The following is a 25,498-nucleotide window of genomic DNA, read 5'->3' on the forward strand; positions in this document are numbered from 1 at the left end:
AGTAACCAGACAAATAAATATGAAGAAAGCATGGATCTGTTGACAATGTGGCGGAAATACTGGTTCGCTATTGGACAGAAGGAAGACCGCCGGAATATGTCGATGCTAACAGATGAAGTTTTAATTCTCTGTTGAATCACGAGTGGTTCTGGATAAGACGCAGGTCACTGGGCAATTTGTTTGGAAGTCGTGCGATTGAAATGGAGGGTATAGAGAAATGTTTCTTATGCCCAAGTACATCTAATGTGTTGGACGTGTCAGAGCTCATATTTTTGTATGGAATAGTAAAGGTTGTCTGATAGTCGAGGGGAGCTATTAACAACAGTGACCAAGGAAAGATAAAAGAAACAGAGCATGTAGGTATCACGTCACCTATCTGGTTCAGTCCACCCTGAACATAGGAAGGACTGACATATGTTCCACAAAAAATCGGTCGTGTACATACACGGTTAGCTCGAGGATGTGTGTGTCGTATGTAACTACATCACAGCAGTAAAGATTAGGGATCGGTAAATACACTACTAGTTTTAATTTTACTTTGTGTGGAAGTACTCCGCAAACTTTTGGGATTTTGAGTAGGCAGTTCCTTCCGGTTTAAATGTTTAGCAAAATTACTTATAGATATTTTAAATTTTTATGGGAGGGTAATTGGGCATATCAAGAAATATGGGAGGAATTGTTTGAAGAGGGAGGAACGATGTTCTTACCTTAGGCATTGTGCTAGGATACAGCTGCATGTCAGTATAAAATTTGTAGTTACGTAACATATACGTAATATGCAGACACGAATGGAGAAATAGTTGACCAACGACTTAACCCTGGAGGACTCCCAAGAGCGCATTTAATTTAATTATTCATTATTGTATTCTAGATGTAGTACTTATCAATGGAGGATTACCGTATAAGGTTTTTCCAAGTGTATTTCAGGTCGACTTCTCACATGGTTCGAGTGCTTCCGGCTACCGCTATTTCTTTTTCTTTTTCAGAACAGCAGCTGGATCATTTATTTCGGTGTTTGGGAATTAGACAGCAAGGAGAACCTAAGGCGATGAAGTTTATATAGCATTTGCTCCGAGGTCAAGCCGTTCAGGATGTAAACAGGAAGTTACAGATCGCGAATAAAATGTTTCTTTTAAGATATACAGCAATGGCTGCGTTAGTTATGTACCTGTTCTCATTAAATGAGGTGTACTTGTAATTAACTGTGGCATACATGTTAGTTTTCCATTAAAGTAATTTTACAAATAAAATCATAAATCCAGAGGGAAATTTTCACCCTGCGGCAGAGTGTGCACCGATATGAAACTGTGTGCTAGGCTGAGACTCGAATTTAGGACCACTGCGTTTCGTGGTCTAGTGCTCTACCGACTGAGCCACCCAAACACGACTAATGCCCCGTCCTCGCAGGTTTATTTCCGCCAGCGCCTCGTCTCCTACCTTCCAAATTTGCCCGCGAAAGGCAAAGGTCAGGAGTTAGAGTCTCGGTCTGGCGAACAGTTTTGATTTGTCAGGAAGTTTGAAGATCACAAATATTTGATGCTTGTCATTGCATGAGGAATTCCATATTTCTCAGAATAACTGTTTATGAGTGCGTCTCAATTTATAGAGCATAATATATACCGATTTGCTTTAACTTGTTGAAACATTACTATACTCTTTACATTAAAAATGTTTACATCATTAAATTTGAAATAACCATAGCTCCACAAGACTAATGATCTAAATGGGTGGAAATTTCCGTATTCGTGAGTGCAAAAGGGAAATCAAACATCTACGATATTTGAACGAAGTGTATCTGTTAATCTGTGTACCTGCTATTTATTAAGGCATAAAGTGAAAGTTTACTGTGGCAGAGAATTTAGGCGGTTGTGTATGTTGTTCTCATTTAGCTATTTTTGGAGTGACTTAAATTATTATTAAACACTGACATTTATGCTTTCGGGGATTTTTCTACCAAATATATGTAGTAAATCTGTTCGATTTCGAAGTGTTTGTAAATCACGACCACCACTTACTGTAGGACACGCCGGCGCCGATACTGTCCGACTTCTCACTGCGTTGATACTCATCCATCGCGAGGTTCAAGAGTATCGACAGATTCCACAGCAAATTTTCAGATTTGCTGTCTTTATTTGGCGTTTCCACAACCACTTTGCGGCGATATTCCCCTTACTACATATTCTCTGCTGGACCTACAGGGAAAGTTTTTTATAGTCGAAGGTCACACAATCTACGTTTTTAAAGTCATTTATTCACTGGAATATGAAGTTTAGTTTCTTAACATGCTTTCAGGTTGCCTCAAAGAGGGATCGATTGATAGACTTTAATAGAGTAACACGAAACTGCTTGCGAGATATTCTCGCATATCAGCTGATAGAGAAATAATCGGAAGTAAAGAATTAACACACGAGCTTTCAGACTAATTATGTTTCACAGTAAAAGTTGCTTGTTTCAGAATATGCACCTTTGGAGCCGACGTACGTAAAATTCTATTACTTAAGTACTTGAGTAGCTAGCATATTGATGGCACCACGACTGTCTTACTAGTGTTTCTTGTGGCAAGGTGAAAAATTAATCTTACTCGCTGAACTTCTCAAACCCGTTCACTTGCCACGTGCAAAGAGCTTGGTGAAAGCTCTGATAGGAATGTCTGCTGGATGACATGCTGTCCCCACTCGCATGAAGTTGTAGCCTCTTTACTATAATGTAGTGCTTTTCTCCTCCGTTTTCTGCACGGTCTAAGGAAATGTGGAACAAGACTACTCTTGTGGATGTTAACGAGTTCCATTTTTACCAAATATCTGCCTCATGAAAACATGTAGAGCAGCTTGTTAGCGATTCCTGTAAGACCAGTTTGACATGATACGAAGCGCTGCTACTGCTCCGCCCACCTCAGGCACAACATCTACAGTTCGCTTCGTTAATACACTACGTCTGAGAATATATGCGGAAATTAAATGACTGTTCGTAATGAAAATTGTTAGTATTGTTTCATAAGATTTTAGTTTGATCGAACTGCTGAATACAGGATGTAGCTCACAAAACCTAAATGTTACTAAAATTTGTCATGGGAATCTGAAAAAAATACATAGGACGATGTACTCACTTTTTATAGTTGTTTCCGTAATTGTGCTTTTCTTTTACTCAATGACTCAGCGAGACATTTATTCCTAACAGCACAACGTAGCTCGAAGAACACAATTATTGATTATTTTTCTGTTATCTGTACTGCTGAATGAGTTAACCACGCTGGTACCACTGACGGTTAGGATATATTCCAAATAACACAGCTTTAGCGATGGAAGCTAGTAATACCTTATAGCTACCTACCAGATAAAGCACAACAGAAGTGACCAAAGACGTCAGTCATTTGGTTGGCAATAGCATCTTCATTACCAAAATTACAGCTCTGTCCACCAAAAATTCTGGACCAGATATCCGAGTACGCAAACAAAATGTCAATAAATGGTTTGAGAAATGAAGCCATGTGCCAGACCATGAATCGGTCCCAGCCCGCTTTCTTTTTTACTATCAGTCTCATTAACCACTGGGCTTACCCCAGTATTCTCCAGGCCTGGCACATACTTTGGAACTTGTGTTACAGCGTATTCCTTATATTAACAGGGTTTTATACGTCGTTAACAGTGAACTGCATTTTTTAGTGCTATTTGTATTAACAACTGTTCAAATTCAACCACCACCTTCGAATTTCCCTTCAATAAAATTTCGTTGACACGCAAACTAGATGCGTCACCCTCGAATTACACACACTGAGGTACAAAAGTCAAGGGGGTACCTCTTAACACCACGTCGGACATCCATTTCCCCGGCGTAGTGCAAGAACTCGACGTGGGATGAGCTGACCAAGTCGTCGCAAGTCCCCAGCAGAAATATTGGGCCATGCTGCTCTATAGCCGAACGCAACTACCGAAGGTTGCCGGTGCAGGATGTGGAGCACGAACAAACCTCTCGATTATGTCCCACAAATGTTCGATAGGATTCATGTCGGACAATATGGGCAGCCAAAATCATTCGCTCTAATTCTCCAGAACTTTCTTCAAACAAATCGCGATAATTGTGGAGCGGTGGCATGGCGCATTGTAATCCATAAAAATACCATCTTTATTTGGAAACATAATTGTCCATGACTGGCTGCAAATTGTCTCCAATTAGCCGAACACATTATTTCCAGTCAATTAACGGGTCAGTGGGACCAGAGAACCTAATCCATATCACTATGGAGCTACCACCAGTTTGCACTACGTCTTGTTGACAACATGTGGTCCATGGCTTCGTGGGATCTGCGCCACAGTCGAACTCTACCGTCAGCTGTTACCAACTGAAATCAGGAATCGTCTGATCAGACCACTGTTTTCCAGTCGCCTCGGGTCCAACCGATACGATCACGAGCCCAGGAGAGTCGCTGCAGGCGATGTCGTGCTGATAGCGAAAGCACTTGCAACGGTCGTCCACTGCCATAGCCCATTAACGCCGTACTGACCTTTCATACAGGGAGACCTTTCATACAGGGTGACACAGGAAAGCTGGGATGTTTCCACAATGAAGGAAATAAATTGCATTCACAGTAATTGAAACCTTACAATTTTGCCATTTGCGAAACACTGATGGCATTTATTAGTTTTTAAAAATTACGTCCTTTAGATGGCGTCGTCCTGTACGAATACATTCGTGAAATCCGCTGCTGACATTCCTCACTGACCGCTGCAACATCTCAGTTGGGATACTGTGAACTGCATCCTGAATTCTCTGTTTTCTAACTTATCCAGGGCTCTTGGTCGAGTCGTGTATACTTTGCTCTTGAGGTAGCCTCACACACAAAAAAAGTCACAAACGGATAAATCTGGCGATCTAGAGGGAAAAGAAATGTTAGCGAATCGTGAGATCACACGGTTGCCAAACAATTCTCGCACATATGCCTTTGATTGCCGTGCAGTGTGTGATGTCGCTTCGTCCTGTTGAATCCAGGCTTCTTGAACGCTGGAAAGTTGTTCAATGCAGGTGTAACGAAAGTTCGTAACATCTTCCCGTAACGATTGATAGTTACAGTGTTTCCCTGTTCATTTGCGAAAACATACGGTCCGATATTTCCAGAATGAGATTTTCACTCTGCAGCGGAGTGTGCGCTGATATGAAACTTCCTGGCAGATTAAAACTGTGTGCCCGACCGAGACTCGAACTCGGGACCTTTGCCTTTCGCGGGCAAATGCTCTACCAACTGAGCTACCGAAGCACGACTCACGCCCGGTACTCACAGCTTTACTTCTGCCAGTACCTCGTCTCCTACCTTCCAAACTTTACAGAAGTTCTCCTGGCAGAAGTAAAGCTGTGAGTACCGGGCGTGAGTCGTGCTTCGGTATCTCAGTTGGTAGAGCACTTGCCCGCGAAAGGCAAAGGTCCCGAGTTCGAGTCTCGGTCGGGCACACAGTTTTAATCTGCCAGGAAGTTTCATACGGTCCGATAATCCCATGTGATGCAACACCACACCATATGGTCACTTTACTAGCGTGTAAAGGGCGTTCATGAAAGTCATTAGGATGTGAGTTCGCCCAGTAACGGTAGTTCTGTTTACTCATATAACCTGTGAGATGAAAATGTGACTCATCGTCATTGTTTATTTTTGTTATCATTTGCTGATAGAATCCTAATAGTAACCGGTAGTCGTTATCCTTCAATTATTGCACCATCTGTAGTTTGTACGGATGAAATTTTAAAACAAGATGAAGAATTTTCCCTGAACATTCCAACCACTGCTGCTTGCTTATGAATTGAACTCTGAGTTCCGTAAGATAGACTCGCGTACATCATCAAAGTTCTCTGGAGAATGCACACTTCTTGGCCGTCCTGTTGGTTTCTTCTTGAGGGCAGATCCAGTCTCTTCAGAGTCATTAACCCAACATTTTATCGCGTGTTGCGACAACGGAATCATTGCGTCCTAAATTGTAAAAACGTCGGAACTCACCTCTGCGTCGCTACCAAACAAACTACGCTTTTCCGTCCTCTTTTAGAACACTGCTGCGCGGTGTGAGATCCTTACCAGATAGGACTGACGGAGTACATCGAAAAAGTTCAAAGAAAGGCAGCACGTTTTGTATTATTGCGAAATACGGGAGCGAGAGTCACAGAAATGATACAGGATTTGAGCTGGACATCATTAAAAGAAAGGCGTTTTTCGTTGCGACGGAATCTTCTCACAAAATTCCAATCACCAACTTTCTCTTCCGAATGCGAAAATATTTTGTTGACACCGACGTACATAGGGAGGAACGATCACCACGATAAAATAAGGGAAATCAGAGCTCGTACCGAAAGATACAGGTGTTCATTCTTTCCGCGCGCTATACGAGATTGGAGTAATAGGGAATTGTGAAGGTGGTTGGATGAACCCTCTGCCAGGCGCTTGAATGTGATTTGCAGAGTATCGATGTAGATGGCTAACGCACACTGTTGTCCGTTCCACTGATATGATTACTGAAATGGCGGACTGTTTACTCGCCAACTGTCACTAACACGCAGTGCTGCCACCTGCCAAGGCTCCCACTACTCATGTCAGACATTCCCGCTATTCTGTGTCACCTTGTACCTTGTGTTCGCGATACTACATCTGTATATGTGCATATCGCTGTCCCACGACTTTTGTCTCCTCACGCCGACTGCTGCGATGCCGCCAGTAGACACCGCAGAGAATCACGCCTCACGGCGTGTGCCAGCCAGCGACCGCTCGCTCCACTATGTTTAGCATAGTACAGAAGTATGCTGCAGTACTCTGATGTGAATACTATTTCTACATCTACATCCATACTGAGCAAGCCACCTGACGGTGTGTGGCGGAGGGTACCTTGAGTACCTCTATCGGTTCTCCCTTCTATTCCAGTCTCGTATCGTTCGTGGAAAGAACGATTGTCGGTATGCTTCTATGTGGGCTCTATTCGCTCTGATTTTATCCTCATGGTCTCTTCGCCAGATATACGTAGGAGGGAGCAATATACCGCTTGACTCCTCGGTGAAGGTATGTTCTCTAAACTTCAACAAAAAGCCCGTACCGAGCTACTGAGCGTCTCACCTGCAGAGTCTTCCACTGGAGTTTATCATCTCCGTAACGCTTTCGCGATTACTAAATGATCCTGTAACGAAGCGCACTGCTCTCCGTTGGATCTTCTCTATCTCTTCTATCAACCCTATCTGGTACGGATCCCACACTGCTGAGCAGTATTCAAGCAGTAGGCCAACAAGCGTACTGTAACCTACCTCCTTTGTTTTCGGATTGCATTTCCTTAGGAATCTTCCAATGAATCTCCGTCTGGCATCTGCTTTACCGACGATCAACTTTGTATGATCATTCCATTTTAAATCACTCCTAATGCGTACTCCCAGATAATTTATGGAATTAACAGCTTCCAGTTGCTGACCTGCTATATTGTAGCTAAATGATAAAGGATCTTGACTGAGTGGACGCTGCAGTGAAGGGGAGAGATCTCCGGAGAGCACACTCAGCTGTGTCCGCCGGCGGCGTCGTCGCGGCCTTCAACGTGTTAAATAATGCTGCTCTAAAGAGATACTGCGACCGCTACGCTCAGAGTTTTCTTCTACGTAGCTGTGCCTCACTAGTTTCAGAGCACTCCTTGTGAGTCCCGTCCGGTGACCAGTAAATCGCAATAGAGAACAACTTCCAACAGCTGTTACAACGTCAGATGTTCACCGTCGCGCATGCGCACAGTTGTGTTTACTCACAACCGAAGTCACTGGACGTAGAGAGAGAGAGAGAGAGAGAGAGAGAGAGAGAGAGAGAGAGAGATTCACTTTGGAAGGGAGTTGTGACGCAAATGGCAGAATCTGCGTCTTAATTTGTCAGCGTGAACTTGCAGAAAAGTGAAGTAGGGGTGCCCTTGTGTACCTACCACGAAGGACCCGCATCTACGTCCAAGTGTTAGAAAATCCAGCTGCTGACTGACGTATATCCTACCGTCAGCGCTGAATTGTGTGTAGTACTTGGGCGAAGCAGGGTTTAAAAGCTCTCCACTGCATTCATGGTTCTTGCACGATATGTTTGCAAAGTACAAGCAGAAATTCGAAAGGTTGTATCGTGTACACAGCTCGCATTGCGCCTTCTCTCACGTGTTACAAAAACTTTTACATTCGTCGCAGGAAATAACCATTTTTCAACATGTGACGCTTTTCGTAGTTGCTTGGCGCTACCCTACACTCGAATGATGAAAACTGGCAGTGAGACACTGTGCGGATTTGTTGTATAGTGTAAGTGGGCATCAAGAAGTTTTCGTCTGAGGACATTGCTGCAAAGTCTATGCAAAGTAGCGCGACTCCGATACGGATATGTAAGCACCGACATGTAGGTAAGAAATCAGAGTGACTTTCGTGTCCTTCCGACGTACGTGCGGTAAATGCGGAAACATCAAATATGGCGACGTTATTACCAAATGCATCCAAACATCAGCGTGCTGTTATTCTTTTCCTGGATGCCGGCAGACAAAAACGAGTAGACATCCATCAATGAAGAATTTGTATAGGGCAACATGTCTGTCGAAAACCGTCATTGTGGAATGATGCATCAAGGGGTGCTGCTTCATGGTAACGGACGTCCTCATATCGCAGATGTCGTAACGCAGAAGTTACACCAACTCAAATGGGAGGCACTCGAGTACCATCTCTATAGTGCTAATCTCCATCGTGCGATTATAACGCCTTCGATCCGTTAAAAAATTCCTTGAAAGGTTGACGATTTCTGTCGGACGGCGATGTGCAGCTGGCGGTTACGGACTACTTCACCCAGCAGGGCACGGTTTTTTTTTATCAAGCTGACATCAAACTCTATGCGTCTGTGAGGGTGTGTGGGAACGGGGGGGGGGGGGTTAATCAGGGAATGCTCACGACTGTTTTTCCTGATTGGCATACCAATTCTGGACTGTATGACCTTCGAACGGAAACTTTTTAATGATCAGTTACAGAACTTCGGCTTTCGTATCAGCTGTATTAGCAGCTGCAGTGTTTACTCTGTGCAAGAAATTTAGTTTTCGTGTCTTATTACATACTTCTGAGCAGAAGTAAAGGTTTTGTAGATTTTGTTTGAGCGAATTAGTGTTTGTCTAGTTTCATAACTTGATTGTATGTTTACCAGAGAAAGGCTTGAGTCTGTTGTGGTTTTTTTTTTTCTTGTCGTCAGAGTGAAGACTGGTTTGATGCAGCTCCCCGTGCTAGTTGTTCTTGTGCAAGCCTGTTCATCTTTGAATCCTACAACCTACATTCATCTGAACCGGTTTATTGTTATGTCTTGGTTCCTCTACAATTTTTAACCTCCGAATTCCATTATCACACTGACAGTTCATTGGTGGTTCAGGATGCGTCCTATCAATCGATCCATCCTTTTTTTTTCTCTCTCTCTCTTTCATGAATTGTTTACCATCCAAGCAAGAGGCAGAAGACAAAACAAGAGGCCCTCATGTCGTCACCGACTGTTTTAGTTGACGATAAAGCCTCACAGAAGCACGCAGCAAACTCCAGTTGTAAACGCTACAAATAAAAGTATTGTGCCTTGCGAAAAGCTCACGTTTCATGATTAGTCAAGAAACAATGATTTCTCTTTGTCTCGTATACTGACATTCTGAGTAAAACTGAAAAAAAAAAGCCGAATACATATCGATAATTCACTTACCGGCAGACACACTTTAATAGGACAGCGTTTGGTGACTCAGTACTTACAGATGTCCGAACTTATCTCAAGAAGGCCATGTTGCTGCGTAGACGTAGCATTATTAAAACAATTCAAGACAATATTTATAGAGTCCTTGGTCCGTAAATGCAAACCACAGTACGTTCATAACAACATGGTGCACTGTGCACGAGGTCGGTCAGTCTCCCCAAATGACCCTTGTAAAACTGTACGCCGTAGGCCCCACGTACATGCCTATCGCAATGACTTGTTGCCGCCGTCGTCTCCTAGAGTTCCGGTGTCAATTTTTTGACACTTTAAAGATACATAGAGCATACAGCATAAAATGTACAAAACAGAATCTCAAACATTTAGAGCATTTATGTGATACGTCGACTTTGGAGTCGCCAGCAGTAAGTCTTTTGGTCCACCAGCATACGATCATGCGACGGCATTCTTCTGTGATGTATCTGCGCTTCTCCGCTACCGCTAAATGAGGATGAATTCTTGATTTTTGTAAAAATATGTACATTTCCCATGTTGGGTTTTAATTCTGTTTAGCGTTCACCATGTTTTTCGTCGCAAGTCAAATCATGATAGTTTTTGAGAAATACGTGGCACGTTGTCTAATCTGTTCTTTAATTCATGCGTTAATGAGATAGCACTGTTCTCTCACAGCGACCCATGCTGCTGGTGGTGGTCGTCTAGAGCGAAGAGGATTAAGGCTTGCATCATCGGTATCTTGACGGATTACTAGATTTTTATTATGCATGACGTTCTTGTACGTGTTTGTGAGCATTTATGAGTCTTATCTGAGGTGTTGGAATGTGGCTTAGAGCTGGCAACCACTCCGAAGTTGTTGACTTGATAACACCAGCAATCATTCTCATGGCATTATTTACTTGGACTTCTACGTTTTGTGCAAATTGGCTTTTCAGCCAAACTGGGGCACAATAGTCAGCGGTTGAGATACTTGATAGCATGCATATATCGAACTCCCGTTACGGGCCGAGGTAGATTTGGAAAGGCAAAAAACATCGAACATCGAGACTGATTTCTTGATAATCAGTCATTTATACACTGATGAGCCAAAACATTATGACCACTGCCCACTGAAGCGTTAGATGCCGCCTGGTGGCGTTGCAGGCACGTGACTCGGTAACAGAAGTATGTAAGCGGAGCAGACAAGGACAGGGGATCTCCCTAGCGAAGATAGCGGCTGCATTGAAATGGGAGATTTAGACAGAGGGCAGATTATTTTTGTTACGCAGAGCCCGTGAACGAGTATCTCGAAAAGGGCAAAGTTGGCCGAATATTCACGTGCTACTGTCATGAGTATGTACGGAAACAGTTAAAAGGACAGATAAACTACCACTAGGCGCTGAACAGTTGGACATCCACGACTCTTCACGAAACGTGGGGTTCCGAAGATTGTCTGCTCTGTAAAGAAGGACAGATGAACCGAAAGAGTACATTGCTGGTGCACGCTTAAGTTTTTCAGAGCACACCATTCACCTCACATTGTTAAACAAGGAGCCCTGTAGTTCAAAAAAATGGTTCAAATGGCTCTGAGCAGTATGGGACTTAACAGCTATGGTCATCAGTCCCCTAGAACTCAGAAATACTTAAACCTAAGTAATCTAGGGACATCACACAACACCCAGTCATCACGAGGCAGAGAAAATCCCTGACCCCGCCGGGAATCGAACCCGGGAGCCCGGGCGCGGGAAGCGAGAATGCTACCGCACGACCACGAGCTGCAGACGGAGCCCTGTAGCAGACCACCACGTTCATATGTTGTTACTGTTAAAGTGGGCACGGGACCATCGGGATTCGACCGTCGTTCAATGGAAACGTGTCTGCTCTTGGGGTGAATCATATTTGCTACACTATGTCGATGGCCGTCTCCACAAACGCCGTCATCGACGTGAACGGCGGCTTGAAACGAGTAGCGCGCCATGGACTTAGGCTCTTGGGAGCAATATATTACGCCGCGGGAGGCATTCTCCGGCGCTTGCATGGGACCTGTGGTACTGATCGAAGACGCGCTGATAGCTGTGAACCACTTGAGTCCCTTCATACTTTATGTCTTCTCAGACGGCGATGTTATCTTTCAGCAGTGTAATTGCCCTTGCCTCTGAGTCAGAACCGTTTTATAGTAGTTTGTGGCGCATTATAGTGAACACACGTGGATGTCTCAGCGACCAAATTTGCCTGTTATTTATGCGAATTACGTGACCTGTGAATTGACATCTAATGCCACATATGGCCGAAAACAAGCTGTCGGATCCCCGATACGCAGAATCAGTGCTGTATTTCGTTCCAAAGACGGACAGACAAGTTATTAAGCAGGTGGTCATTATGTTTTGACTCCTCTGTGTAGATGGAGCGGTAACTGCACTGCTAGCTCACACACACACACACACACACACACACACACACACACACACACACCCCAAGACTCGTAAATATTGTCAAGGCTGCGTAGCGCCGCAGCACCCAGAGACTGCCAGCAATGGACATGGGCGCCCTTTTGTGGGCGACCTCTCGACCTGACGCTCGTCGCGACACATACTCGCGGATACGCAAGGCCTTTGGAAAGTACGCACGCTGCTGGCCTTGACACGTACTCGTCGTGCAGCCACCAGTAACCGTTACGGGAACCCCTATCTCGTGACATACTGCACGTGAGCTGTAGGAGACTGCGATGTATAATGCTACCGTGAAAGTACTGTAGGGGTTAGATTTGTTTCGGCAACTTCAACTTTGGCAACTGACAACTTTGAAGTGACACCAAACCACAATTACAGACGCAAAGAGAGACTACAAACTTGTCTGAAGGATCGTTGAGTACTGGGAAACCACGTAAATTAGATTAGTACTATAAATCTTCAATTTTGTATTCCTTGGCCAATCTCTACATAAATATAGGCAATTTATATCGCTTTCGATATTTCTCGGATAAATACTATATTCAGTGTTCTGCCTAATAATACGTGTGAAACAATCTGATTGTCAACAGCGTACAGCTGGAAGTATCCTAGGTCACAAAATGCACTGATCCCAGACATACTTTTATACGTCTAAACATTTCATGAGCACGTACTACAAAATATAGCTGCGTTCAAAATTTAATATCCTGTTCCCCACAGTCTACTAACGGACGTTCCACCTTTCATGGTGGACGGTAGGCACTATGGATGTTAAAAGTATTTTCGTTAGGATGTCATGAAATTTTGACATGAAGTATTTTTCAAGTAATTATTATTATATTCTTTAAGTTACAGTAACTCTGCTTTACGAATTTTTTAAAGGTAAGTTCCTTCCCTACGTTATAAATCACTGTTGCTGTGGAACCGTGGACGATTAGAAAATTTTACTACTAACAGGGATATAGAAACGGGCGATAGGTAAAGAAAATTGCCTCCGTCTGATTTTACGTATTCCTTAATGCCTATTTTCCACTAGCGTGTGTACGAAAGGTCACATTATCTATTGTTTGATATAGACAAGTTTTCTGTGAGTTAATCCATACACCACACGAATTCCCCTCACAGCAAATTGTAGATTTCTCGTTAACGATCATAAAAGTAATCTGCGCCAGAAAGGAATGCAGGCAGGCAGGCAGCAGTATGCTAACGTCAGCGTCTGGCAGAGCTATGGTTACATGAAAACTGACGAGTGAATCTGTAATCATCTTGAGGGAATCTCTTCGACGTTTTGGTGGAAGTGACGTATTAAAATAATAAAGGAAAATCTAATTCTGCTGTTCCAGATTGATACCTGTGTTTTTCCATTGGACCAGAACGGTTTATCTATTTTAAGAAGAGCGCTTAAAATGTGTGTAATCATTAACGATGCGAAGTAAGAATCCTTTTTTTCGATTTATTGAAGACGATAAAGTTATTAAAACTTAATTTATGATTTCTGGGATATTTAAAACGCGAGAAATAACTAAACCGATAAAATTAATTATCGTCTGCCCGTAATAGGCAACATTGCAGTTATGCTTCTTTGGGTTAGGTTGTTTTGGGGAAGGAGACCAGACAGCGAGGTCATCGGTCTCATCGGATTAGGGAAGGACGGGGAAGGAAGTCCGCCGTGCCCTTTGAAAGGAACCATCCCGGCATTTGCCTGGAGCAATTTAGGGAAATCACGGAAAACCTAAACCAGGATAGCCGGACGCGGGACTGAACCGTCGTCCTCCCGAATGAGAGTCCAGTGTAACATTGCAGTTCAGATCACTGTTTTCGTATCGCTAGTTGCATGCAACAGTAATCGATGTCGCAACCTTGGCATGGGAAAGTTTTCCTTCGTTTAACATACGTATATAATACTTAAAGCATTGTCAAATTACACACATCGCGTTAACGAGTGTTGAAATAACTTGTGTCAGAGTAGTAAGCTTGCTAACAAAAAATTTAGAAATCAACAGGTGTAGTCCAGCTCTCGTTAGGCACCACTAGCAGGTAATAACCTACCACTGACGCGAGTATGGTAACCTCACAAAGCTCATAGCGATATGAAATACGGAGAAAGCGCCGACAAAAAACATAATTGAGCAGTTGTTTTATTGCTCTTGTTAATGCCTCGCATACATAAACAGTACAAAGCAAATTTGATCAAGACTGAACCATGTGACGTTCTCCCCGTACGAAATCACCGTCTTGTAATCTACCGAATCATTCTATAAAAACACGGTTACTTTCATTCGCAATAAGTTTGAAATTAGTAAATGAGAACTTCCCAGCTTGTTTTCCACCTACTTGGCAATCTAATCTTTATAATTACGTACACTTAGTGGCACCAGGGGCGAGAAGCCGGTACTTTCCAAGGCCCAGTAAAGGTCCAGGTAACGTTTGTCGTGTTGAACATTCATTCAGGAATGTGCGGACTGGAAATTGGTGTGCTCCAAGGATAAGCAGTCAATGTCAATTGTGGATAAGTAATTACGCCTTACGCAGCATGCCGATCCCACGTATCGGTGCCAGTTACTACCAAATGCTTGGAGTTTTGTGAGAGTGATGGGCAGGGGGCGAAAGGGAGGGGAGGAGGAGGAGGAGGAGGAGTGATACCTAACAACTGGCGATTGTGCTACGTTGCATAATTTTTTCCTTTTTCCTTTTGTTATATTCTCTCCAGGAGTGAAAGAAAACCCTTACACAAATAGGAATAACCATATAACCATAAGCAGTAATTGTACGTAAGACAATTGAAAATTAAAATCCTCGAGCTTTCGATGGCCACCTCCGCAAGCCTCGTCGCTTATATAGGCGTGATGACGTCACCAGCAGCCAATCAGATCGACCCAATGTGGCAGGCGCGTGTTAAGTGGACCCAGGCAGCTAGCTGAGCTATTGCCCGCGGCAGCACCGGTGACGTCAGGTGGCGCCAGGCGCAGGCGCCACGTTTGAAACTCCCGTTCTCATGTCGCCCGTCTGTCTTTGCTTTCTTTCTATGTCCATCGCCCGTCCCCATGCCCTGCTGAGAGTGTACCCCTGGTCTCTGTTGAAATTGTGGTTGTTTAAACGAATCTCTGCCGCTTCCTTTATAACGCAATACGTAGATGCATGAGCCAACACTTTTGTATTTTCGAACTGTATTTTATGTCCGTTTTCTAATAAATGTTCCGCTATGGCCGACTTGTCAAGCTCCCTTTGTTTTGTATGGCGCATGTGCTCAGTACAACGCTTCCGCTACCGTGCGAATTGTTTGTCCGATATAAATGCTGCCACATTCACAGGGTACACCATACACGCCGGACACACTAAGAGCAATGTCTTCTTTAATGGGGAGAACATATCTCTTATCTTGGGGGCGGGCCGGAACACTGGTCTTAGCCCATGTTTCTGCAGCAGACGTCCTAACTTGCTGCTAGTTGCTCCACAGTATGAAAGTTGTTAAAGTGTTTCGCAACATTGAAGAAACACCGACTCGGTAAAACTGGATGCCGTTACGGACTTCATAAAATAAACAATTCTAATTTTGGCATGAACCTCAAAAAAACACATTATTTCTTCTTTCTTTGTTTGGGTCATCTGTGGACCACGCACCAATTTCAATGCTTCCTTCTTTGTAGTTCTTTCTTTTTCCTCCCGCATTCTTTCATCTTTTCACTGTGTATCCTTTCTCTCTCCTCTACCCATTTTGACCCTGTCTTCTCCCTCCTGCCTTGGAATCTGTCCATTTTTAACACTTTCCTCTTGAAAATCTCTGTGTTGCATCTTTTTCACCTATGTCGTTTCTTTCTAAATATTTCCTAACCTCTTGAATCCAGGCTATTGTTGACTTCTTGTCCCAAAGATATTTAACAATCTGTTTGGTTAACCTGTTGCTGTTCATTCTGTGCAAGTGTCCAAAAAATAGCAGTCGCCTCTTTCGCAGTGTTTCATTTATGTTTTCTATGTTGCGGTGAACTACTTCATTGCTTCTTAATTTCCATTCCTCTATTTTTTGTGGCCCAAGTATTTTTCGAATTATTTTTCTTTCTAGGACTAAGTTTGTGTAATTTGTAGTTCAGTACTAAACATACACTTGCAGAAAGACGACATGGTTTTACTATTATGTTTTAGTGCTGTATCTTCAAATTTTTAGACAGATCCGTTTTGTTATAGACATTCTTAGTTATTCCATAAGCTCTCTCCGTTTTATGTACTCTTTCTTCTACATCGAATTTTTCTAAGCTATTTTCTTGGATAATTTCTTCCAAATATTTAAATTTATTTACCCTCTTTATCTGGCCAATATCTGTTACTAGGGATTCTGGAGCATTTTTTATATCTGTCAACTTTTGTTTTTTCTACAGATAATATTAAACCTGCTCTGTTGGCTATTTCTCCTAAGAAATTGATTTGTATTCCAACATTTGTTCAGTTTTCAGAAAGAATGGCAAAATCATCCGCAAATTCTAAACAGGGAATTTCAATACCTTTGTTTTTAGTTCCCAGTCTGATTGGTGATCACCTGTCCTTCACCTGTTTTTATGTTGAATGCCTTCAATATTTCACCCCGAAACTTTACTTACGATTTGGTGTCTGTGAGCGTTTCACGAATAAGGTGTGCAAATTTAGATTTCATGCCAAATTCTCTGATCACTTTATCTAGTGTTTCCCTATCAACCGAGTCAAATGCCTTTTTAAAATATATCAATGTTACAACTGTATCTTTGGATTCTGTAAGTCTGTGACGAATTATGGACTTTAGGTTGAAAATCTGCTCTGAGCAAGACCTGCCCTTTCTAAATCTACTCTGATATTCTCCCAAATAGCTATCAAGTGTTGCTTCTACCTTGTATAGTAGTAGTGTTGAAATATTTTTAAACCCACTGGCAACTGTAGTTTCATTATGTTGGTTGTTTATTCATATTCAAAAGCAACAAAATAGGTCGATTTTCAGTATCAGTATTTTGAAGTGGCCTTTATTTTGAAATTCACTTCAGGAAATTTTATTTTTGAGTTGCACGCCAGACAGAACGTAATTCTCATAACGTATATATATGTAAATTTTGATTGCAGATCTACACTTCAGCCTCAAACGTGCAAATTTTTATTCCCGCAATCCGCGCAGAGCTATTTCGGGCCCAGTTTTGTGCTGCATAGGCTTGTCAGTTCATCGGCCAAGCATTATTTACATAGTATTTGAGATATAAACTTTTTAATAAAGATTTGGATTAAAACAATTTTTCCATAAAATGCTTGACATGAGCATAAAATAAGGCTCCGAGTCCGGGTAATCCCCTTAAAAGAGGCGGCTTCATGCACCCTCCTCTGCATCGGCTGGAGCTCATACAGGATGGGATCTCTGAATATCGGAGATATTATCTGCTTTCTGTGTCCAAGCGTGTAGAACATGGCCTCCCCAGCAGCTGACAGTCTTCTACTTAAGGAAACTTCCCTAGGACCCAAGACTCCGAGGTCAGACTTCGTGACGCAGCCATAGCGTACCCACTCTCTTTGGTCAGGGACAAGCAGTTGCTCGTTTGGAAAACTGCCACATAGAATCTAGTTACAATTTTTTGCTGTTCTGTTTTTCATTACTCTCAACAGTTTTCACATAATGACGGCAGCGCCAACGGTTTAAAAGGACTTGAGCCACTGTTTCGAGCAGGAACGTTGCAGCACCCATCAAGATGGCACAAATCATCTTTGACATCGTTATGTGCTGAGAGGACGCCTCAACCCCCGCCCCTATAACGGGCATATTTTCAGCCCCTTCTGTGATTGCAGAACAACCGCTCACCAGTTTAATGTCTAGGAGGAGCGAATTATAGTTTCCTTCATTTATTCAATCTCTTTATGTAAATTAAAATGTAAGGAAAAATGTACGAGTTTGTAACATTTTTGCCGGTCGGGGTGGCCGAGCGGTTCTAGGCGCTACAGTCTGGAACCGCGCGACTGCCTCGGGCATGGATGTTTTTGATGTCCTTAGGTTAGTTACGTGTAAGTAGTTCTAAGTTCTAGGGGACTAATGACCTCAGAAGTTAAGTCCCTAGTGCTCAGAGCCATTTGAACCATTTTGTAACATTTTTCTGTAATGCTATTATATGTAAGCTCTGTATATTATGAAGTTTGGTCCGGCAGAGAACGTTTTACCTGTGAAAAAAATGCTAGAAGTGGAAGCACAAATGTTTGGTTCAAATTACTCTGAGCACTATGGGACTTAACAGCTGACGTCATCAGTCCCCTAGAGCTTAGAAATACTTAAACCTAAGTAACCTAAGGACATCACACACATCCATGCCCGAGGCAGGATTCGAGCCTGCAACCGTAACGGTCGCGCGGTTCCAGACTGAAGCGCCTAGAACCGCTCGGCCACACCTGCCGGCGATGTGGAAGCCACAAATGAAGTAGTCACTCTCAGGACGGAGGTATTGAGAAGGGCAGAGGTGATACAACTTACAATTTACAGAAAATCAGTTTTATTTTTAAGAAGAATGCGCGGCCGCGGCGTTAATTAGTAGAGACATTAGTTTTTTGAAGGAAGTAGAACAGTTTTGGAAGCGGTGGAAAGTAGAAGAGCTTATGAATATTACGAAGACAGTATATGGAAACGGATAATGCAGTAATTACATAGACGAGAAGAACCCAGAACTTCCTATACCATAATTGTTTCACTATTGTTGTCATAACTCTTAGAGATTTCTAGAATTCCGAAATCGGCGCAGAAGTGGATTTCGCAAGAGCTGAAGTATTTTGAAGGAATGAAGACAAGCAAGAGTCGTCAACTTGAAGAGAATTATTGTTACATGGTCCATCGCTGAAGACGTCGTGAGGCAGAAGCTACTATTATACTGAGCCGCTTCAATCAGCAAGAGAAAGCTAACGCTTCGCGATTTCTCCTGGCAGGATAACAAGCTATTTTCCGTGTTATTTGGGACAGAATAGAGACTGAAATTTGCCCGTTCTATGGATTGTATTACGACCTGAGACTGCCATTCGCTGTTTAGTGCGCCGAACTGAACTGTTCCAAAAATAAGATCAAACAGTGTAAGGGCCAAAGCCATGGTAATTTTAAAATGAAACAACAAAGCAAACTATTTGCCATTAAACACATAGTTACGCAGTCGTCCATCAAATCTAAAAAGTTAACCATCCCGACATATTCCAATGCCGCTTCCCATTCGAAATAGTTTAAAAATCAGTCACGAGAAGAGACGCCGGAGAAGCTGGCAAAATTTATCTGCCGTTTAGTAATGAACTTTCCGACTGACAAAGTAGCAGCCACCTTCTTGCTGTGGCCCAGAAATCTTCAAAACAGAAGCAGTGCGACGGCGTCACTGAGTGTTCACCGGTGCGAGAACAAAGCAGGGTGACACATACGAATGTTCCCCAGCGACAGCATTTTTCAACAAACTATTTCGTAAATGATGATAGATATTTAAGAACAGCGTTCAGCATTCCATAAAAAAGTATTTAAGATAATTTCATTCCATACCACCGCATTAGAATTACAGCTTTTTCACAGAACTGGAATCATACGGCATAACAATGCAAGCATTAGAGCCTGTATAGAAAGTATCTACTTCCCACTACGTTTAAACCTCAAAGAGCGTCACTGCTGAAACGCTGAAGACGTTGGAGAATCACAAAAGGAACGATCGACATAATTTCGCATACCAAGAATGCGTTTAAGAATAGAACGTAATATGACGTAACTAAAATATAACATTTGTCTGGCAGCAACCATGAATCTTAGATTTTATTCAGAAATGCTGTCCTTTCATTGGTCTGAGAGCCTTTAACATAGGTCTCAATTCCTCAGTCTCGTGCTCTCTGGAATACAGACTAAAGTTGCGAGAGTTAAGCGGTGAATGTAGGGGACTATGGAATAGGGATGTAGAGAGTGCAACATGTGAAAGCTTTGGTCCGTAAGGGAGGCGTACACGGATAGCCGAAGTTGTTACGGAGACATCTCGCTAACAGCGGGAAATCCGGTTTCGTGTCCTGGTTCAAATGGCTCTGAGCACTATGGGGCTCAACTTCTGAGGTCATGAGTCCCCTAGAACTTAGAACTACTTAAACCTAACTAACCTAAGGACATCACACACAGCCATGCCCGAGGCAGGATTCGAACATGCGACCGTAGCGGTCGCGCGGCTCCAGACTGCAGCTCCTAGAACCGCTCGGACACTCAGGCCGGCATCGAGTCCTGGCTGGCATAAATTTTCAGATGGCGCTGATAGATAATAACGTATCTATATGTAACACAGCCGATATCACATTCGTTGTCAGTTAATTTATTTCGTTAAAAATGGATTACAAACAGTCGACTGCAAAAACGTTTATTTCGATGGTAACGTTTTCACTCAATAGACGACCATCCTCAAATCCCTCACTACAGTTGAGGTTCGTGGAGTCACAACACCCGTTCCGTTCACCGCCACCGTGGCATTACGAAACGCACCTTGCCCTTTTCACACACGATATTATGCGTACTATGGATGAAGGGCAACAGGCAGATTCTGTATTTCTAGATTTCTGGAAAGCATTTGACACGATGCCGTATTGCAGGCTGTTAACGAACTTAAGAACATATGAAATAAGTTCACAGATATGTGAGTTGCTCGAAGACTTCGAAATAAAAAAAAAAAAAAAAAAAAAAAAAAAAAAAAAAAAAACAGTATGTTGTCTTCGATGACGAGTGTTCAGAGATAAGGGTATAGTCAGGAGTGCCCCAGGAAAGTGTGTCATGACCACTGTTGTTCTCTACATACATAAACGGTTTGGCGGACAGGGTGAGCAGCAATCTGCGATTGTTTGCTGATGATGCCGTGGTGTACGCTAAAGTGTTGAAGTTGAGTGACTGTTGGAAGATAGACGACTTAGACAAGATTTCCACTTTGTGTGATGAAAGGCAGCTAGCCCTGTATGTAGAAAAATGCAAGTTAATGCTAACGAATAGGAAGATGAAACCTGCAATGTTTGGATACAGTGTTATTAGTGTCCTGCTTGACACAGTCAACTCGTTTAAATATCTGGGCGTAACGTCGCAAAGCGATATGACATGGAGTGAACATGTGAGAACTGTGGTAGTGAAGGCGAATGGTTGACTTCGGTTTGTTGGGAGAATTTTAGGAAACAGTGGCTTACCTGTAAAGGAGATCGCATATAGGACGCTGGTGCTACCAGTTCTTGAGTACTGCTCGAGTGTTTGATATCGGTACCAGGTCGGTCTGTAGAAAGACATCGAAGCAATTAAGATGCGGGTTGCTAGATTTGTTACCGGTAGGTTCGAACAACACTTAAGTGTTACGGAATTGCTTCGGGAACTCAAACGGGAGGGAAGGAGACGACGTTCCTTTCGAGGAACAGTATTGAGAAAATTTAGAGAACCGACAACTGAAGCTGATTGCCAAACGATTCTACTGTCGCCAACAGACACTGCATGTAAGGAGCACTAAAATAACATACGAGAAGTTAGTGCTCATACGGAGGCACATAGGCAGTCGTTTTTCCCTCCCTGTATTAGCGAGTGGAACAGGAAAGGAAATGACTAGTTGCGGTACATGGTACCCTCCGTCAGGCACCGTACGGTGGCTTGCTGAGTATCGGTATTTATGTAGATGTTAGGGTCTGAGGATGGTCGAATACTGACCGAAGTATGTTACCATCGAAATTGATGTTTTTGCATCGAGAATGCTTGTCACCCAGTTTTACTTTTCGCCAGACCGCTGTTTCTCGACGAGAAATTTTCTCAAAAATTACGAATTTATTTCGAATTAAAGGTGGGTAGTTGGACTGTTTTATCCCTTTGTCCCCGTGGCCAAAATATCTTAAGTGCCATGATCTCTGATGTACATTTGAAGCCTTCCCGCAACGGTATCAGCAGTGTGGAACTTCTGGATGATGACGACGACGACTTGTTTGTGGGGCGCTCAACTGCGCGGTTATCAGCGCCCGTACAAATTCCCAACCTCTGCTCAGCCCAATCTCGCCATTTTCATGATGATGATGAAATGATGAGGACAACCCGCGACCCCGTGCTCGCGAAGCGAGAACGCGACCGCGAGACCACGAGCTGCGGACGGAACTTCTGGAGTCCGCCACTCTTGTCACTATTTGTTTGTTAATGAATTACTGAAGCTTGTTTCCTTAAGTGTCGGTGTTTTCGCTTATTGTCGTCTGTAGTCAGTTCGCGCGTGTAACTGTACTTTTGTTACGAGCTGTTCTCGGCAATGTGGAAGTTCTTTTTGTTTTAATATTTGACTACTCCAATGATACCTTCTGCGTGTGTAACCCCTGTCCACTTAATCTCTTAATTAATTTGGAAGCCGTTTCAAGTAGGGACGAATTCGATTGCCTTACGTGGTCAAGAAAGACCGGAACCCACAGTTTTCCCCCCAGAGCATAAGGCGGGGACGCTTCCCTCTCGTCATCCAAACGGAGTGACTGCCAAGTGCAGCTACGGAATGTAATTTTGTTACTAATGAATCTAATCAGTCGTGACTATAAACAGTGTTTTATTTCATTACTGGTGACCGATTTTAGTCTTAGCAAACTTCTTTCAGGCCAATGGGTGACCCATTGGTGAGATGCGTAGACGATGAGCAGAGTTATTGTGCCGGAGACACCAGTCGTCAACTGGACTTCAGACATCAAAAATTTATACTGTTAGCCTATTCTTTAGTTTCAGGTGCCGAGCTTCTTAATTTAACTTGGGGTCAAGCTGCATCGCTAATGAAAGGTTCTCCGTAAGAATTTCATCGACGTCACTTCCATCGAGACTGAAAATACAGACTGAGGTTTCTTCAATCGCGCCGAAGCCTCGAGACGACTTTAACTGGGAGTGCGACGCGTTCATAACCTACCGCAGCTACACAGACAGGGCGACTGACTTCAGTCCGCTGCGTTTCGCTGCTCAAATTCCGCATTACAGAGGCGTACATCGCGATACGACTGTCAGCAGTGACACACTGAGCGACGAACGCCGGAGAGTTTTGGCGTGGGCGACGGGTGGGACCCACAACGGCCGCGCCTAACGGTCACACACACTGAGTCACGACCTCCCGCAAAGGAAGGCCCAGCCGGCCACCTCCATTGGACTGGCCGTGTTGCGAGTTGTGCCGACGCAAACGCGACCTACACCCAACTCCTAGCTGCTGTCTTATATCACCGCATCATACGTAACCATCAACTGTCACGTCATTTTCTACCATACTTTTAAGCGTAACGATTGACATCGCAGATAGCTGAGGGGACGGTAACGAAATAGCTACACGATGTAATACAAAACCCGAGAGGCCGGCCGAAGTGACCGAGCGGTTCTAGGCGCAACAGTCCGGAACCGCGCGACCGCTACAGTCGCAGGTTCAAATCCTGCCTCGGGCATGGATGTGTGTGATGTCCTTAGGTTAGTAAGGTTTAAGTAGTTCTAAGTTCTAGGTGACTGATGACCTCAGATGTTAAGTCCCATAGTGCTCAGAGCCATTTTTGAAAACCCGAGAGTGTAAGATTACTAGACAACAAAGACTTTTAATATTTGCATTTCTTCGCTGTTAATTACCAACATTTAGCGTTTTAAATTATCAGATGACTGCATCATGTCTCCCGTCTTTGTAGTAAGGATCTCTGAGCTTACTAGTACGAAAGGGTCGGCAGGAGACATTCTGTTCTCTTATCGAAAGCTCGAACGCTAACTAGTATGCATTTCACGGGGCTATATTTTACGACTTTTGGCCGTCGTAATAAAATTTAGTTTTCGGCTACTATTTCGTAATCCTTAAACTGCCGAGTGTCGTCCGTCGTGCTTACGAGAGAGAGAGACAGAGAGAGAGAGAGAGAGAGAGAGAGAGAGAGAGAGAGAGAGAGAGAGAGAGAGAGAGAGAGAGGGGGGGGGGGCGGGAGGGGGGGGGGGGGATCGCAGGATGTTGAATAGAGAGCAAGAAAACTAAATGAATTGATTGACTATGAGGGGCAGCAAATTCCTGGAAACTGGTGACAGGTGACAGGAGACAGGATGGAGGGACACGGGAAATCGAAGGAATGGATGGAACCAATCAGATTGACGTAGGGTACGTGTTGCGAAAGATGAACAGCATGAAAACTGCTGAGTGACAGGGCCAAGTTGTCACGGCCCAGAGTACGTATCATCATGCTGCGGTGACAAATTATTCTGAAACTGGAGCTGTTTTGCTAACTACTTGTTCAAATTATGACAGTTCCAATATAGAAAGTTATGTTCCAGCGAGCTTTGACGTAATTACAGCGAGAAGCAGATTTTTTTGAAGGCTGTCTGAACCAAAACACTTTAAATGCTATGTCTAGCGGAGGAATGTGGGGGAAAAATAGCTACTTAACTTAATAAGAACCCATATTATGTGGCAAACATTCAATGTACACTGGGGCGGTACAATAACCGGGAAAAGAATGAAGATAATTATTGGATTTTTTTAATTTCTTGTTTGTATGCTTTGGGGTTGTTTTGGGGAAGAGACCAAATAGCGAGGTCATCGGTCTCATCGGTTTAGGGAAGAACGGGAAAGGAATACGGCCGTGCCCTTTTCAAGGAACCATTCCGGCATTTGCCTGGAGCGATTTTAGGAAATCACGGAAAACCTAAATCAGGATGGCCGGACGCGGGATTGAAAAGTCGTCCTCCCGAATGCGAGTCCAGTTTGCTAACCAATGCGCCACCTCACTCGGTAGGTACGCTTTCATAAACTCGATCTAGCAGAGATATTTTGGATTGAATTACAACAAAGGGAAACAAGAACTTAATTTCCTTTATAACGATTTTTACACTCTGTCTGTTGCAGATTGTGTGTTAATCAAATCCATCTCCAAAGCAAACTAGTATGAACACCGAGCATAAATTCCTTCCAAATCTACGCAATTCCTTCCAAATCTACGCCTTATTCAGCGCTCTAAATGAGACAGTTCTGAATAGTAATGGGATTCTTTCTGTGTTAAAGCTAAGCGACTCCTATACCAGACTTACGCTTTTCGCAAGTGAGACACAGTAGTATTCCTCAGTACCCGGCTTCAAGGTTCAAGTACCCTATAGCTATTACCGTGGCCTTTAACTATAGTGCAATACTGAGCCAAGTGTTCATTTCATACTGTTAATTTTGCTAAAGCTACCGGGTATCAGACGCAAAAATTACGTCCAGTTTCTGACAATTGGTATTTTCAGATGTTATTGATGGCCGATGTGAGCGTTGAACACTACGGTGCGTGAATGCACGTCGCCTAAACACAGCAGAACAGCTAAACGTCCAAATAAACGAGCAATCAAACTGATTTCAATGCACCATGATAGTCTACGGACACTGCTGCGTATAAAGGCTCCAAAGTGGACAGATGTCTAGGCTTTTCAACT

The 25,498-nt window shown here is 43.4% G+C and overlaps 1 protein-coding gene and 1 non-coding gene across 3 annotated transcripts in view; both read right to left on the reverse strand.

Annotated features, from left to right (window-relative positions):
• Window positions 1–25,498, reverse strand: part of LOC124547440 (major facilitator superfamily domain-containing protein 6-like) — a 323,248-nt gene that overhangs the window by 127,897 nt on the left and 169,853 nt on the right. The gene's annotated exons all lie outside the window — the stretch shown is intronic.
• Window positions 5,178–5,252, reverse strand: Trnas-cga. Its single transcript has one exon. It is a non-coding gene; the product is annotated as a tRNA-Ser (tRNA).

Source organism: Schistocerca americana, chromosome 1 (assembly GCF_021461395.2).
Source record: "Schistocerca americana isolate TAMUIC-IGC-003095 chromosome 1, iqSchAmer2.1, whole genome shotgun sequence".
NCBI classification, from domain to species: Eukaryota; Metazoa; Arthropoda; class Insecta; order Orthoptera; family Acrididae; genus Schistocerca; species Schistocerca americana.